We start from the raw sequence: 19,146 nt of genomic DNA, 5'->3' as shown, positions 1-19,146 counted from the left end.
TTATTTATCTTTTCATTAGTGTTAATGAAACTGTGTGGAGTGTAATCACAGGGCAGTGTGAGACACACAGGTCTGAGGGCTGGTCCACTGTGTCCTCCTCCTCTCTGTAGTTCCCTCACGCTCTCCATCAACATCTTTGCTATCAGGGAACAAATGTCTGCTTTTCTTTAATGTCAGCTGATGTTGTTCCAGCTGTGACACAGACCTCCTGTCTCATTATGAGCGACAGCTTCATTTTTGATGTACGGTTAAAGTAAAAGGATGAAGTCTGACCCTGTGCGGACTGGATATGCTAGATTTCACTGTGACGCCACCAAACCGTACCGCTTACCTTCGTCTCTTCACCTGTTTTTTCACGTTAGTCTGCTTTAACGATTCGCGCTGCTTTCTGAGCGCGAATGTGCTGAGAGTGTGCAGCGCCCTAAAGAGTCCGGGTTGAACACAAAAATGAACACTAGTTCCAGTTCCGTGCCAGCACTAATCAGTGTAAGAAATTAAATCATCACCGTCTCTTCAGCCTTCACGCCTCTCGTCCGCCCCGCATGTTTTCTTGCGCTTCTACACTCCGCTTTACGGCAGCGCGTTTTCAACTGCGCTGATCACAATCATGGACGCGCGCTCACATACCAAACATACGGGCGCGCGCACACATACAAGCAGCCTGATTGCATCATATTGAAAAAATCATTAAAAATTATCCCTGAGACTTGACTTGAAACTTTCAACACATTCTTCCTCTGCTCCACCTGCTCTACACCTGTGCTCAGTTTCTCAACCTGCTTTCATACTCCCGAGAAATTAAAGGGCAAGGCAAACTTGCAACTTAAAAACTTTAAAGGAATGTGATAATGTCATGTTAGACATTTAACAAAAATAATCTGTGACAGCTGACGTACATTTATCAACAGACTCCTCTTCTTTGACATCCACACTACGTGTGCACAGTTCAATCCACTGCATAATTCCGGAGACGTTTCAGGGCTTTTCTGGTCAGAGTCAACATGCTCGATCGATTATACCATCACAGAAATTATTTTGGTCATTCATAGTAACCCAGGTTTACATATGTCTTATGGTTTACTCTTTACTCTTTACTCGTATTATACAATATATACACTATTTAATGTTTAGTTTAATGTTCATGATGATGTGAACAGTTTTAATGCAGGAGTTTTATCCAAATACAAGGAACATAGATTCTAGGGAAAACTATGGGTACTTAACCCTGGCACCAAAGAGCAGGAAGCCCACAACTGTGACCCTGTGGAACTCCATGATTATCCTCAGTGTGTGCAGAGGACTCTTCATTTACAGCAAAAAAAAAAAAAAAAAAAAAAAAAAAAAGGATTGTTTTAGATCGATATGATACAACCCACTGAAGCACAGTACCTGTAATACATACAGCGTCCTATAATCGTTTTAATAGGATATTATGGTCAGATGATCTGTTAGCTGTTTGACAACTACTCTTTCAAAGATGTTTGATATGAAAGGAAGGTTGGAGATTGGCCTGTAATTAGCTAAGACAGCTGGGTCTAGAGATGCTTTTTAAGTAAAGGTTTAACTACAGCCAGCTTGAAGGCTTGTGGTACATAGCCGATTATTAGAGATAGGTTGATCATATTTAAGATTGAAGAATTAATTAATGGCAGGACTTCTTTGAGCAGTTTTGTAGGAATGGGGTCTAAAAGACACGTTGATGGTCTTAAAGCAAGATCTAGAGTGTGATTAAAGTGGTGGGTGGGTTCTTTTACATTTTGAGAGAAGCCAATTGAGTCTAATAACAGACTGAATGCCATGTTGAGGCTGTCATTTTTAGCATCTACATGGATGTTAAAATCGCCCACAATAATTATTTTATCTGAGCTGAGCACTAAATCAGATAAAAAGTCTGAGAAATCAGAGAGAAACTCTGTGTAAGGCCCAGGTGGACGATAGATGATAACAAGTAAGACTGGTTTCTGAGTTTTACAGCTGGGGTGGACGAGGCTAAGCATCAGGCTTTCAAATGAATTAAAAGTCTGTCTTGGTCTTTCGTTAATTAATAGACTGGTGTGGAAAATTGCTGCCACACCGCCCCCTTGGCCTGTGCTTCGAGATTTTTGGTAGTTAGAATGACTCGGGGGTGTTGATTCATTTAAACTAACATAATCATCCTGCTGCAACCAGGTTTCTGTAAGGCAGAGTAAATCGATTTGTTGATCAATTATTAAGTCATGTACTAACAGAGACTTGGAGGAGAGAGACCTAATATTTAATAATCCACATTTCACTGTTTTACTCTTTGGTTCAGATGTGGATACTGTATTGTTCTTTCTTTGTGATTTTTTATGTTTAAGTTGTTTATTGCTGGTTTTTAGTTTCTTTGTTGTCATTTTGGGAGCTGACACAGTCTCAATGGAGATGGGTTTTTGGGGGGGTAGCAGGAGGAGAGAAGCTGCAGAGAGGCGTGTAAGACTGCAACTCTGCTTCCTGGTCCCAACTCTGGATAGTCATATTTTGGGGGGTTTAATGAATTTGTCCATATTTCTAGAAATGAGAGCTGTTCCATCCAAAGTGGGATGGATGCCGTCTCTCCTAACAAGACCAGGTTTCCTCCAGAAGGTTTGCCAATTATCTATGAAGCCCACATCGTTTCTGGGACACCACTCAGACAGCCAGCAATTTAAGGAGAACATGCGGCTAAACATGTCACTCCTGGTCTGATTGGGGAGGGGACCAGAGAAAACTACAGAGTCCGACATTGTTTTGGCAAAGTTACACACCGATTCAATATTGATTTTAGTGACCTCCGATTGGCGTAACCGGGTGTCATTACTGCCGACGTGAATTATGATTTTACTGAATTTACGTTTACCCTTAGCCAGCAGTTTTAAATTTCCCTCAATGTCGCTGCTCTGGCCCCTGGAAGACAATTGACTATGGTTGCCGGTGTCTCTAGCTTCATACAGTGGCTGTAGCTCAGGTGGGAGAACAGGTCACTACCAATCAGAAGATTGGTCTGCATCAGTCTGTGTGCCAAATATCTTCGGGCAAGATAATCACCCCAGGTTGCTCTCTGATGCATCTATTTGAGTATGAATGCATGTATATGTTAGATAGAAAGGACTTCTAGAGAAAGAGCACAGAAAAAAGTACTTGTGCAAAAGAGTGTTAATAGCTGAATGGGGAAAGTTGAGTAAAGCACATTAAGTGCTCAGATAGAGTAGAAAAGCACCATATAAGAACCAGTCTATTTACATGTCTCAGAACAGCATCGCCAATTACCAGAGTTTGATCCCCAGCCGGTGTGTTGCCGAGTGGATCAAGAGGGCAAAGCATGGTCTCCAATTCAGTAATCCTGGCCTCCAGAGCTGCAAATAGGCTACAGTTATTACAAGTATCATTACTGCTAAAGGAGGCCGAGGAGTAACTAAACATCCAACACAAGGAGCAGGAAAGTGCAGGAGGGACAGGTGAAGAGCTGTAAGCGAGTCAGCTACGAACTAAGCTAAGCTAGTGAAACCCTAAAGACACAATAAGTGATTACTGAGATGTGTCAAAATGATTGATGCAATGCTTCAGAAACACTGTGCCGAGGCTCGTCTGAACAGAGTTAGTGATCAGTCAATCAAGTTCCCCTTCAGAACCTGATTCAATGGTTTATAAAGAAGTGAATCATTGGTGGGATTTGTGCTGTGCTGTGATGTTTCTGTGGGAGAGATAGTGAACCAGCGTGTGTGGTAATGAGAGTTGTCATGGAGCCAGCGAGGAAAAGGGGACGCTCTGCCTGTTTCTAAATAACAACCTGGCCATCAGCAATTCTGCCCCCAGGTCTGAAATGTACAGTGACAAAACTTTAACATGATGTTAAACAGAAGCTGTCAGCTTGGCTCTGTTAAGTGGACAATCACAATGAAGGTCTTTGTTAGAAGTTGTAGATTCAAGCCTCCCTTCATAAGTTTGCCCACCAGATGTCACCAAAGAGGACTGTGTTGGAAAGCCTCGAGTAATGAACCCTTTTTCAACTTGAGCTTCAGAAAGTTTTATTTGGCCCTCACTACCACTGTGTGTGTTGTAACAGGAACAGGAAGTGATACTCTACCACAAAGAGAGCAAACAGCAAGTGACGGCAACACCGAAAGCCAGAAGACAAAAGGTAAGAACCCCAAATGTCTTCCATACCTCACTTTTATACCTGCTCACTCTTTCTCCCTCGTCTCCTACTGGACGTCACGTCTTCACACTTTGGTCACCAATCAAGTTGTTAATATTTAATCATCTGATGTCCACCCACACCTTTTAGGTCTCTCTCTGACTTACATGATTTAACACAAAGTTTAAACTTTAAAGTTTCTCCAGTAATTCCACCATCAGGCTGGGCTCTGTGTTTGTTCCTCCTTAGTTAGATTAGCTGGTAACAATAAAGTGCCTGTAGGTGTGAATGTGAGTTTAAATGCCTAACCCTAACTTAGCTGTAACTCTGACACTAAAACCACATTTTTGTCTCAACAAATGACTTCAAACTCGTGAGGCCGAGAATCTTAAGGGCTGTTGGTCCCCACAAGTATAGTAACACACACACACACACACACACACACACACACACACACACATGCACGCACGCAGGTCTTAGTGAGGCCTGTTATTAGAATCACTGTTATTCTACACATCATCATTAGACCTGCTCAGTCTGCAGGTTTGCTCACAAACAAGTCAACACTTTGTAACTTTCACCTGTTTTTTTCTCGAGTTTTCTTTCTCTCGCCATTAAAACCAAATTGCCATAAAATTGGAGACAGTTGCTTTGCTAAAATATGATAGTGATTATGTCCTGGTGTGTTATTTTCAGACATGGGAAAATCATGAGAATTAGAGAAAAATAATAACAAGAGAGAAACGAGGCTACGAGTATCCATTCATGCAGGGGTTACCATGGCAACAGTCCTCTTCTTCAGACAACACTCATGGGTTAAATATCAGCAGCTACACAGACTAAAAGTATAAACACTTCATTTCGAAAATGGATTGTGTGTGTGTGTGTGTGTAGAGAGTACAGTTTAAATGACTTACTGAGGACAAACACAGTCTTTCTTGAAAGTAGAGAAGCTGCACAGCAGAGAAGGATATGTAAAGTTAAACACAGACGGCTAAGTGCTTGAGTGTTTTGTACGGCGCTCGCTGTTTCGCGGTGCATCACAGGAAAATTGTCGTACAGTCACGACGCTACAGATAGAAACACAAAGCAAAGGAAACAAAGCAGCACTCGAGCTATGTTACAAAGAAATATCAGGCTCACTGCTGCTGAGTCAGCATTGAAGCTGCCTGCTCTGGATCAGCTCTAATGGCACCTCAATGAGCTCCTTCATCCCCACAGTCACGCACACACACACAGTACATTCAGACCATGGTTCTGCTTCCTACATCAGCCAGACAGGATTTAACAAATAATAATTTAATTTTTTTAAACATTTTTTTCTGCACTTTTTCAAAACAGCGGAACAAAAAAGAAGCAAAAGGAGCTTTTAGAGCCTACTTGATGTTTCACAGCGGATGAGTAATCCACTTCAGATTCCATCTACTACTTCAATTACCTGATCTGGAGACTCTGTGGATAGTCAAACACTGACTGCACTAATCATTATTTATGTACCAACCTTTAGATGCATAAAACACTGATCAGGGATTGATTCACTCTCCTGTTTACAATCCAAGTCCCAGAAAAGTTGGGATGCTCTTTAAATTCTTTACATTTGAACAGATGAAAACTGAAAGACTTTCAAATCACATGAGCCAATATTTTATGACTGTTTGTCATGAAAGGAGCTTGAAAACAGTCTTTCTGTCCTGTGTTGTCTCCTCTCCTGCAGACGTGACAATCATCAGAGCTGTGCGTGGACAGGATGTCGTTCTGCCGTGTCAAGTTCATAAAGATTATCCCATCGCGGCTGTAGTGTGGAGGAGAACTGACGTGAAGCCAGAAGAAGTGCTTTTGTACCAGAGCAAGACGTCTCATCAAGCCAACAAGTATCCACCTTCAAGCCATGTGCATCTGTTGGACATCAGGATGAAGAATGGAAATTTGTCCTTGGCCCTGCAGGATGTGATGCTGCCTGAGACTGGAACATATGAGTGTCAGGCCATCGACAAAGGAAGACACCAGTGGAAGACTCCCATTGAGAACGCTGACACCATCAACACCATCAACACCATCCAGCTGATAATTGATCGAGAGGGTGAGTTTGTAGGGTCGTCCACAATCCTTTCTCTCTGATCCTCATACAGCGCCAAATCACAACTACAGTCACCTTGGTTACGCTGCAGTCTAGACTCCTGGGGGATTCCCATGATGCACTGAGTGTTTCATCTTCAGCTACTATGTGTTAATAGACCTCTCTGCATTGAATCATACTTGTCATTAATCTCTGGCTCTCTTCCCCAGCGCGTCTTTTGTCCTGTCTGTTGTAATAGTAATTTTACAATGTATGTTGAAGGAATATTACTGCCCTCTGTTGGTGTGTTTGTGCATTACATGCAATAAAAAGGTGTTCGTTAAAAACATCAGGTTATGGGCCCAGAGGTCGCCAAGGGAAGCTGCTAACACGTTTTTTGGGAGTCATAAACAGGATTGTGGGATTCACAATGGAAGATAGAATGTTTATTGACAAGCTGAGCGGACCGGAGAATTGGGCAACCTGGAAATTTCAACTGGAGCACCTGTTGAAGGCAAAAGGACTATGGGGTATGGTACAGGAGACGGAGCAGCTAGCTGCGGATGCTAATGCCCAAGTACGAGCTGAATTTGAACGGAAGAAGGAAAAGGCTTTTTCAGTGCTGGTACTGAATGTAAGTACACCCCAATTGTACTTGATAACAAACTGTAAGACCCCAAAGAAGCATGGGAGATGCTAAAAGCACAGTTTGAAAGAGATACTGTTGCTAACAAGCTATTTCTGAAGAAGAAGTACTTCCGGTGTGAAATGAAGGAAGGAGAACATCTCAATGATCATTTAAAAGGATGAAGGAACTTACTGATCAGCTAGGGGCAATAGGTTCTGTAATTGAAGAGGAAGATCAAATTGTCACCCTTCTAGGTAGTTTGCCACCCAGCTATGCAACTGTTGTTACTGCTTTGGAGACAAAGATGGACAGTCTGACACTACAGTTTGTTCAACAAGCCTTGATAAATGAGGAACAAAAGCGAGTGCTTACTGACAACACCACTGTGTCCAGTAGTGTATCAGCTATGTCATCTCAGATGCATAGAAATGAGCAGAGTGGATCAAAAACAGTGGGAGCAAACAGCTCCGACTCATGGAGATGTTACAAATGTGGGAAGGAAGGACATATCAAGCGTGATTGTCCAAGCATTAAAAAAGAAATACAAAACCCACAAGGCTAAAAGCGTGCTGTATAAAGACAAAGAGGACTCATATGAGGGAGCTTTTGTTGTAAATGAGTCATGTAAAAGTGATGCACAACAAGAAGAATGGTTAATTGATTCAGGGCGTCAAAACACATGACATGGAATAAAGAAGCTCTACAGAACTACCAAGAGTTTTCAGAACCACAAACAGTGAAACTCGGTGATGGCAGAGTAGTTGAGGCTTTAGGTCTGGGCAACATAACAATGAAAATGTCATTCAGAGTTAGTGATGGAAAAGATGTCACAATGTTTGATGTGCTGTATGTTCCCAAATTATCAATGAACCTTTTCTCAGTGGGAGCTGCTGCCAAGAAGGGAAACACAGTGAAGTTCAAAAGGACTCATTGCTACATAAGAGGAAAGAGTGGAGCTCTCCATGGAATGGGAACACAACGATCTGACGGATTGTATCAGCTGGATATCGAGGGAAACTGCACAACTTGTCATGGAGCGTCAACTGCATCAGTTCCGACAAGTATGTGGCATCAGCGCCTAGGTCACACTACAAATCTGAAAAAAGTCAAAAACTTGGTAAAAGGAGTTAGCTTTACAAATGAAGAGGAAGACATTTTTGTGAAGCTTGTGTTGAGGGCAAATTATCAAGAAAGCCTTACAAATCAGTGGGAGAAATTCGATCAAAAGCATGAAGTTGCAATTAGTGCATAGTGACGTTTGTGGTCCTTTTCAAACTGAGTCACTAGGAGGAAAAAAGTACTTTGTAACTTTCATTGATGACTACTCCAGATGTTGTAAAGTGTATTTCATAAGAGAAAAAACGGAAGTCCTGAGCAAGTTCAAAGAGTTTGAAAGAATCTTCTCGAATGAATGTGGACAGGGAGTAATAAGACTCAGAACTGACAATGGTGGGGAATACACATCTAAAGAGTTTCAAGAATATTTGAAAGCTCAAGGCATCCACCATGAAATGACTGTACCACACACACCACAGCAAAATGGTGTCGCAGAGAGAAAAAACAGAACTCTAGTGGAATCAGCTAGAAGTATGCTGTCACATGCAAAGTTGCCAAACACATTCTGGGCAGAAGCTGTTGCTACTGCAGCTTACATACAGAATAGGCTCCCAACATCTGCTTTAAAGAATGAAACACCCTATCAGAGATGGTATGGAAAAAAAACCAGATGTTAGCCATATGAAAGTATTTGGTTGTGTTGCTTATGCTCATGTTCCAGACACAGAGAGAAAGAAGCTGGACAAAAAGGCAGTGAAAGTTCGTTTCCTGGGATATGCAACCAATGCAAAAGGCTACCGACTGTGGGATGAGCAAAAGGAAAAATACTGATTCGACGAGATGTGGTCTTCAATGAAACAGAGTTTAAATGCAAACAAAGTGAAGATGATCTCTGTTTTGGGAATGAGGTGACACTACACACGGATGAAAGACAAACAAGTACTGAGGAGACTGTCGCCAGTGATGCTGCGAAAGGAGATCAGCGGATCAGAAGACCTCCAAAGAGATATGGATTTGAGGAGTTTGCTGATGTAGCTACAGTTGATCATTATGCAAACCTCTGTTGTGTCACAGAACCAAAAACACTGGAAGAGGCTATGTCAAGTCCAAATGCAAAGGAGTGGAAAGAAGCAGCTGATTTGGAATATGAGTCACTGCTGGAAAATGACACATGGGACTTAGTGGATCTACCAAAGGATCGCAAAGCAGTTGGATCAAAATGGGTCTTTAAAGTTAAGCATCACAGTGATGGACAAGTGGAAAGATACAAGTGCAGACTTGTTGCCAAAGGGTTTTCACAGATTTATGGTGCAGACTATGATGAAACATTCTCTCCAGTTGTACGATTTGGTTCAATTCGTACATTGTTATCATTGCTGTGCAAAACAACCTGAATGTGCATCAAATGGATGTTGTGACTGCATTCTTGAATGGACACCTGGAAGAGGAAATCTACATGGAGCAGCCGGAGGGTTACATCAAACCTGGACAGGAACATCTAGTGTGCAAACTAAACAAGTCAATATATGGACTGAAGCAGTCTCCACGTTGCTGGAGCAAAGCTTTTACAGAGTTCATGAAAAGTATTGGTTTTACACAGAGTACCTCAGATCAGTGTGTGTTTGTTAGAACAGGTCAGGAGTTGGAAATATTGGCTGTGTATGTTGATGATCTGATTTTGATTACAGAATCAGCAGAGAGCATGACGAACTTAAAGGACACTCTGAAGAAACACTACAAAATGAAGGACATGGGTGAGCTATCGTACATTCTGGGCATCTCAGTGGTCCAAGACAAGGACAAAAACCATGTTGTGCTTCATCAGAGACAGTATATTGAAAACATACTACAAAAGTATGGAATGTACAGTGCCAATCCTGTAGGAACTCCAGCCGACACAAATGTCAAATTGAGAAAGAGTGATGATGTCAGTCAACCTGTAAACCCAAGCATGTATCAGTCAATGGTTGGAAGTTTATTGTATGCTGCCATGGCCACACGACCAGATATTGCACAAGCAGTGAGTGTGGTGTCAAGATTCAATGCAAACCCAAACACTACACACCTTACAGCTGTGAAAAGAATCCTGAGATATTTGAAAGGAACTCTAAACCTGGGACTCAAATATCAAAGAACAGAAACAGGAACCTTGATTGGGTATTCAGATGCTGATTGGGCAGGTGATCAGGACGATCGACGTTCTACAACTGGAAACATCTTTCTACTTGCAGGAGGTGCAGTTAGTTGGCTTAGCAAGAAACAAGCAACAGTTGCACTTTCAACTGCAGAGGCTGAGTATATTGCTTTGAGCCAAGCCGCACAAGAAGGAGTTTGGTTAAGACGACTACTAACTGAACTTGGAATGGAAACCACAGCAACAGTGATCCTGGAGGACAATCAAGGAGCAATTGCAATCGCAAAAAATCCTGTTGATCATGCAAGAACAAAGCACATAGACATTCGTTACCACTACATTCGTGAATGTGTGCAAAATGGACAAATCCAGCTGAAGTATTGCTGTACAGAGAACATGAAGGCTGACATCTTAACCAAACCACTGCCTAGACAAAGGTTTGAGTATCTCAGAGAGAAGATTGGACTGTGTTCAGTTTAAAAGGGGTTATCCTTAACATGCCTATATTATGCTTATGTTAAGATGTCAAGCATATAAGTGTAATGAAGAATAATAGTTTTGTCTAAGATGGACACAGTACATTTTTTTTGTGTGAGTTCAAAACAAAAGAGAAAATGTTTATTTTCTAGTAACACTGTGATATAGGTGCATATTTTTTTTTGGAAAGAAATAAGCAATGGCAGTCAAGTAAGTGAACTCCATGGTAAAATTAAGTGGGAGTGTTGTAATAGTAATTTTACAATGTATGTTGAAGGAATATTACTGCCCTCTGTTGGTGTGTTTGTGCATTACATGCAATAAAAAGGTGTTCGTTAAAAACATCACTGTCCACCTCTCCTCACCTCAGCCAGTCTCTCAGATGGCCCCGCCCCTCTCTGCGCTGGGTTCTGCTGGAGGTTTCTTCCTGTTAAAAGGGAGCTTTTCTCACTGTCACCAAACTGCTTGTTTAAGGAGGGTAGGGGGTGCACTGCAGGACACTTGGAGCGTTGTTCTCTCAGTTAAAGCTCCTTGTATTATTTAATTAGATCAAGTAAAGAATAAATAGAGAATTTAAAGCAGTACGAAGGCCCTTTGATATAACGTCTGCACACATGAGGCTGAGGTACAAGGAGTTATAGGACAATTAGTTTAATACAGACTTACAATAAAATCCATAGTTTTTCTCAACAATCTACACTCACTGCTCATGTGTTAGGTACACCTTGTTAGCACTGGGTTGGCCCACTTTTAACTTCAGAACTGCCTTAATCCTTTGAGGCATAAATGCAACATGGTGCTGGAAACCTTCCTCTGACATTTTGCTTTTATGAAGATATTTGTGATGAGACTTTGTAGAAAGCAGGAAGTAGATCATGTCTCACACCTGTCTCTGTTTCTCACCTGCAGCTCCAGCACTGACAGCTGGCGAGAGGCGGTTTGCTCCACGTATGTCTGCTCTGCTACTTCTGACTTTGGGTCTTCTCTCATATTTCTGTTTCTCTCTTTAATCTTGATGATGCTGTAAACACCGACCTCTGACCTGAAACTCCTTCCTCTGAGTTTAAACAGGAACCTATTGGATTTTTTCATTTATTTGATTTTTATTTTGCTTTGGGGTTTTTTTCCCCATATAACAGCTATCATTTAATGTGTCATTTTTCACTTACAGCTAAATACACTCACTGTGGCTGTGAGAATAAGTGATTATGCTGAAACGTATATGTATGTTTTCTTTTTATGGTTTGTTTTTACAGATAATCACAGGCTTTTGATTTCACCGCAGTTTTCCTCTTATAATCTACAGTTTTCATGGGTATTGTTTTAAGTAGTGGTGCAACGGATCAAAAGTCTCACGGTTCGGATCGGATCACTTTTTTTCGTCATGGATCAGATCAATTTTTGGATCACCAGAAAAAAAAAGAAGACAAAAATTTAACTCGCCATTTACTTATTTAAGTATTTTTTGCCTATTAAAAAACATTCAACTCAAGACTCATTCCACGCAATTATATAAAAACAAATTAAGGTGCAGTATAGGGCAGTACAGGGCTTTGTATCTACCACTCCGCTGTGATATAATGAGTGGTCACGGTCACGTAGCTTTCCGTTGACCTGGTCCACCCATTTGTAGTTAGGGCAACAGAAGATGCCTGGGACAGCTCAGCCATAACTTTAAACTTTTCCTGCTCATACATGCTTGGAGCGATCTTGTCACTGAAGTGGACGTACGACGGGATATCATAGCGTGGCTCAAGCACGTTCATCACAGTTTAAACTAGTGCTGTCAGCGTAAATCTCGTTAAAATGACATTAATGCCATAACTGCATTAAAGCGGTAAATCTCTGTTAACTAGTTACCACGGATCGCCCCGTGCGTGGGGCTGCATGGCGTCAATGCGTCAACTAACACGTTGACTAGTTTAAACCCCTTGTTTTGCACAACAGAATACGGCCTCCCGTCTGCAGCTAAACACCGCAATAGCTTTTGTAAAAGCTTTAGCCCGGTCGGATTGGGCAGCAAAGGGCTGCTTAAATGCCGCAAACTCCTCTGCTCCTCCACTTGGACCGCTAGCGCTGACCATAACTATCGCTTGACAGACCCACCACGTGCACCATACACATACTTTTTTTCCTTCTTTTTCGAATCTTCGGATCACGTGCGTGCCGAACCGTGGAGTGGGATCGGTTCGGATCACGGATCAATCGTGATCCGTTGAAACACTAGTTTTAAGGGATGGTGATGATAGACAATAACTAAACTAAACACCTCTGTCAGTAAACAAGATCCAATCAGAAGTGCAGTAAGTTCATCCACTCATCCACTATGACCAAAACTAAAGGACACTGTTGTCAAAAGACTCTGAACAGACTGAATTTACTCCACTAACAGTACAGACCAACATTAGCCAATCAAATCAGTGTTTGTGGAGCTTCAAATATCACAGCAGCAACAAATTTAGCATGTTGCACAGGAACACCGTCAGTAACAGACAACTAGCATGGCTAAATGCTAATCAAGGCACTACTCGGGTGTGTCGTCAGTGACTGGGCTTGCTTGCTGTGCTATATACTGATGCTAGTATGGCTAACATTAGCTGTGTCCCAAAACCTAGGCTGCATCCTCCTGAGGCTGCACAGACCTCAGAGGGTTAACACAACGGTGTGACCCAGTCTGTCCTTGCCTGTGATAGGCTGCATGGTCCCACCTCTGTCTGCATGGAGACCAGCAGGGCTGAAGATTCAGCTCCACATTAATCATTAATAATAACTGACATATGAACGTGTATCAGGTCCTGATGTGGCCCGCTGGCCGTATGTTGGACACCCCTGCTTTAGCTGCTAAGTCATGGCTGAACGGGCACAAACAGAGTCACGCTCAGACTTGTTTCTCACTACTCTCTGTGAAAAAAGAAAGAAAACAAACCCACTCATGATCTTCAGAGTGTACATTTGATTTATTTGATGCTTCTGTCGACATGAACAGTAGAAAAGCAGCTGCTGACATCAAAAATGCAAATGTTGTATTTACAGGGTCCCTGCAGTCAGCTGAGACTGTAGAGAGCTCTGGTGAGGTGGGAGCAGCAATGTGTGTGTGTGTGTGTGTGTGTGAGACTGTGGGGATGAATGAGTTGCTCTGTGGCTGTGACAGTCACTGCTGAAGGAGCTCTCAGGGCCTCCACAGCCTCCTGCAGGAGGTGGAGGTGCTGTCCATCATGCAGGACAAATACAGCTTTAGAATTGAACAGCTCGCTTGTTTAAACACAATATCAGTGAGGGTTGTATCATATGCACTTGACAGTCACAGCGACACACAGTGATGTAGAATATGAGCCAACAGGCCACGTGCTGACTCTGCTCTAAAGCAACGTGCCATCATGATGATGGAAATACTTGATGGTGATGATGATGATGATGGTTTTAATAAAGCACTTATAAATATTTCGGTCCCTGTGTTTGAATCCTTCCTGTGTAGTTTCAAGGCTTCCTTAGAAAAGGTTGTTTGTTGTCAATGAGCCAATTATGCTGTAGCTCTCAAACCAATCCAAAGCTATTACTGTCTCAGTGCTCACACACACACACACACACACACACACACACACACACACACACACACAGCTATACCTCCCAAAATAAATCCTTTTAGAAAATAGAAAATAACACACTTCTGTATCTTCTGAGTGAAGATGACTCTGTTGCCATGGTGAATTCATGTTTTAGTGGATGCACCGACGCAGTAAGCCCACTTGTCCCGCAGTTATTATGGGTTTTTTCTAACTTTCTCATAATTCCTCCAACTCTGAATTGATTTGTTAATTAAAGGAGCAGCAAAATAGCAACAAACACATGAAGGCTGTGTATGAAGAGACTTTCATGTCACTGAGTGAGAAAGTAAGTGAAGCTTAAATGAGCTGTGGGCCACTGTCGTCTCATTGGAGGCCACGTTAATGTTCAAGAAGTAGAAAACAAATAACCAAACAAGAAAAAAAGGCACAAATATTTCAGAAAATGTAGCATTTTGTTTGTTATTTGCATTTTTCAATTATTGTATAACAAGACAAAACTGCAAACTTTTTTCCTCCCTCTAAACTGACTGACTCCTTTCATTGAACTGCATAATAAACACATTGGTCCTCTGTTTCTGTCCAGACAGACATCATTTTGTTTGTACTTAACAAAATAAAAGTGCAGACATAAGTGTACACATTAGTTTTTGAATCTCTCACTGAACTAACACAGCCAATCCCTCAACCCGCGCCACGGGTTTGAGACCCCTGACCTAAATGATTCAGAGAAGGCTCAGAGACATGGATCAGTCTCCAGACCTCAGTCCTACAAAACCTGTGGAGGGAGCTGAAGCTGGGAGCAGCTGAGAAACCTCTGAAAGCATTCAGAGAGTTTCTGTAAAGAGGAGAGAACCACAGTCCCTGCAGGTGAGCAAACTGGTGACCACCAACAACAACACAAGTGCTGGCTGCTTCATGCACATTAGCTGGTGTGCAGCGTGACTCAGTGTTATCTCTGGGAAGTGTTACTGCAGCCGACCTGTCTGTGTGTCACTGTCTGATCCTCCAACCTGAGGGCTGCAGCATCTTCAGCAGCAGCTGTTTGTCAGTAAGTGTCTCACTGTGATGTGGACTAGAACACACACACCACACAGTGTGTGTAGGAGCTCCACAAAGTGTCTCAAAGCTGCTTTCCTCCTCATGTCCAGCAGAGAGAGCTGCTCTCAGATACATGTACATCACGTACAGTGAGCTGAAGCTTTATAGGAACTCTTATATTTGCTCATCCTTATAACATAATCTCCACAGTTCATGTGAGCCGCTCAGCAGTGTGATGTTCACAGTCCAGCTGTGGCTCTGATTCAAACAGTGCTTATTATAGAGGCAGACAGAAATCAGCTACCCTCACAGAGCAGCAACCCCTGAGTCAGGCAGTGAGGTGGGAACATCATGCTCTCTGTGTGTGTGTCACTGTATTCATCATCATCTACATGATCTCAGGCCTGCCGTCTGATGCAGGCTTGACTCTGACTATGAAGGTGGAATATATATCGCCATGGTAACCCAAGCCTGGTCTGGAACAGGTGAGTGACCAGCCCGCCTACTGACCAATCAGCTCTCATGAGGGTGTGTCAGAGCTGTGTGGAGAGCAGCAGGGTCCACAGTTGTTCACAGCCTCTTTGTTCCTCTGATGAGCATCAGTGTTGATTATAGAAGCTCAGACACAACTTTACTCTCTGACTCTTCCTCCATCAGCTGCTCTGTAAACATTCATATAGGATCCTGCATATGACTGACAGACGTGATGACCTTTGATGACCTTTGTGCCTGTAAACTCTGTTTTTCTATTTAAATTGACTCTGAGCGTAAAGGATGAAAACTCAAACCGTCCTTTAAACATTCATTTAATGAAACATGACTCTTCCTCACATTCTCCTCGTCTTCATATTGATGGTACGTTCACTAAACGTCGTTAATACTTCACACACACCAATGTTGTCTCAAAATATCCAATAAATCGATGTGTGATATGTGACAGGGTTTAATGCCACTGTCACTACTGTGCACAGACCGAGCTGTAGAAAAATCTCAAAAGGACACAAACTACCGTAAAATTGCGAATAGAACAAATAGAAATAGAGACTGAATGAGATCCAACTAAAAATTCTTCTCTTTAAACTGTAGCACACCTGGATAACTGTTGTTTTATCATTACGGACACTCAGGTGTGATATGTGAGGACTCCAGCACACACCTGGTTACTGCTCTCTGGTCACCTGCTGAGCAGTCGTGTAACTGTGCAGAAGGTCGAGCAGCTGTTTCCTGCTGCGTCTGAGATTTATTCAGGAGGAAGAGAAGATGTGTTTGTCTTTGCTCTTCTTCTCTGGAGCCAACAAAAGTCCAGCTCCACCCCTGATACGCTGGCCTTCAGCTGCAGACACTGAGTGCAAGTGTAAACTCGATCTCAAGACTGTATTTGTTGAGCCTGTAGTTTCAGACTGTTGTGAGTGTAACGGCCAGAGATGGGCAGTAATGCATTAATTGTAAATGGTAACTGTAATCCGATTACTTTTTTCAAGTAATGAGTAAAACAAGGGATTACTATTCCAAAAAGGGTCATTAAATCACTGTTACTTTCCTGTAAGCATGCTGCGTTATTAACCCGTGATTTTGTTTGCGAGAGTGACTCATGACAATGACGACTATTGTTTTATTACCTATTCAGGTTGTGTATCATGTTTCTAAAAAGTATCTAAGTAACTAATTACTTTTGAAAATAAGTAATGAGTAAAGTAACAGGAATTCCTTTTTGGAGAAGTAATCAGTAATTAGTTACTAAATACTTTTTTCAACTAACTTGACAAACACTGGTAACGGCCTCTGTGCTGCTGCTTTTACTCGGCTTAAAACTCTGCAACATAAAATGTTTTTGCAGTGCCAGCATCCTCTAGAGCAAGGCTGTCAAACATAAGGCCTGAGGACCAGAATCGGCCGGCCAAAGACTCTCCTTGACTCCGCCCTCAAACCAGCGTTCCTCCCTGTCCAGGATGTGTACATCCTCATCGTTGAAAGAGTGTCCACTGGCCTGTAGGTGTAAATAGACTGCAGAGTCCTGGCCTGATGAGGTTGCTCTTCTGTGTTGTGCCATCCGCTCCGCCAGATGTTGTTTGGTTTCCCCGATGTATAAATCCTGGCAATCCTCCTGGCACTTAACAGCGTACACTATGTTACTCTGTTTGTGTCGGGGGACCCAATCCTTGGGGTGGACCAGTTTTTGACGCAGCGTGTTTTGGGGTTTAAAAGCCACAGAGACCCGGTGTTTAGAAAAAATGCGTCTCAACTGTTCCGATACTCCTGACACATATGGGATCACTACAGGTTTTCGCCTGGGCAGCGGTTGTCCTTCTCTCCTGGATCGGCTGGAGCTTTGTTTAGGCGCCTTTCCCGCTTTGACAAAAGTCCAGCTGGGACAACCACATTTACTCAGGGCCTTCTTGATGTGCTGTTCTTCTGCCTCCCTGGCCGCTGTGTCAGTGGGGATGGTGTTCGCTCTGTGTTGTAGCGTCCTGATGACACCCAGTTTGTGCTCCAGTGGATGATGAGAGTCAAACCTTAGATACTGATCCGTATGTGTAGGTTTACGGTACACGTCAGCTTTTAGATGTCCCCCATTACTGATGGAAATCTCACTAAGAAGTCTAAGAAGGCTAACCTGCCACTTTTCATATCCTCCCTGGTGAATTTGATGTGTCGGTCCACCGAGTTAATGTGATCCGTGATCAGTGGGCTGGTTTCAGTCACTATGCAAATGTACTGTTTATAAGATTGGGGAAACCTGCAGTCAGCTGAGACTGAAGAAGTCACTTGGATGAGTGACGAAACGTTTCTCCCACAAAACGCTACGTCCAGATGAACAGAATCAACTTTTGGAGATAAAACATTCAACCCAAAGCTGAACAGAACCATCTGAGTTCCTGTTTGTTATTATTTGTATTATTTTGATATTATTGAGCCATGAAGGCACCTTTTAAACTCTGCGTCTGCTCCATCCAGATCTTTGCATCACCTTATTTTACACACTGACTCCATCAGGTTACAGAGAGCTAAATGATGAATGATTGTTCTGATGACGCTGATCTTTCCACCCAATGACATCTGTCATCACAGTCACATGACTTCCCCTTGTGTGAATTAATGTGTTCTACCTTGTTCTGCAGTTTTTTATTTCTAGAGTACATCTGTATTTTATTCATTTCACACAAACTATTGATGTAATGTCATCAAATGCCCACTAGATGTCAGTAGTCATCAGTGGACATCAACCTTCATGGCTCTGAATATACAAACATACATGTGCGCTTAAATGAGCTCACATTATTGATCTGGACTGATGGATCGCCTTTGTTTTTATAAGTCAGTGTTGCCATGGAAATGGCACTAACACGCTATCTAAACACACAGTGGATTTATTTGACTTCAGTCTTGATTCTGCATGGAAACAATAACCTGACATCTTTGATCATAAGTTTCAGAGCGTCGCCTGTAACCATGGTTACTGACCTGCAGCCTGACGTCACTGTGAACAGCTGCATGTAGGAGTGCATACACATGCATGCAGCTGCTCAGCTGGGTGGATGTGCTGGTGGAAACAGTGAGCGTGACAGTGATGGGCAGACGCATCATGAGCACATGACTGCTGTCAACAAACACACATGCACAAGTGCATAAAGGTCTGTACCCCTGTAGTCCTGCTGCTGTGAGCGCTCACATCACCCAAACCCAAGAGGACCAAGCAGCTCTGAGCAGCGTCACCTCCACTGCTGAGAACACAAACATGTCCAGGAAAGCTGTGCTGGCTTTGATTCTTCTCTGCCTGTTTACAACTTCTGTAGGTGAGTGTTTGCATAAATCGTGTTTTGTCTGCACAGCAGTGATCATGCACAGGTATATGTGTCTGTTTCTACACGTGTGCATCATTTAGACTCTTCTGATGTTGGAAGGAAAATGAAAACAGCATTTTCTTCACTTCTGTGACTAAAAATCTGCTGTTTTCTTTTCTATTCTACGTGTTTATTTTTGCATTTCTGTGAAGATTCAGACATCAGCACTGATTATCTTTTACATGTCAAGTGTTTTTTATTACCGTGCGCTCAA

Source organism: Oreochromis aureus, linkage group 3 (assembly GCF_013358895.1).
Source record: "Oreochromis aureus strain Israel breed Guangdong linkage group 3, ZZ_aureus, whole genome shotgun sequence".
Lineage (NCBI taxonomy): Eukaryota > Metazoa > Chordata > Actinopteri > Cichliformes > Cichlidae > Oreochromis > Oreochromis aureus.
The sequence above is the reverse complement of the archived record's forward strand: the minus strand, read 5'-3'. Positions refer to the sequence as shown.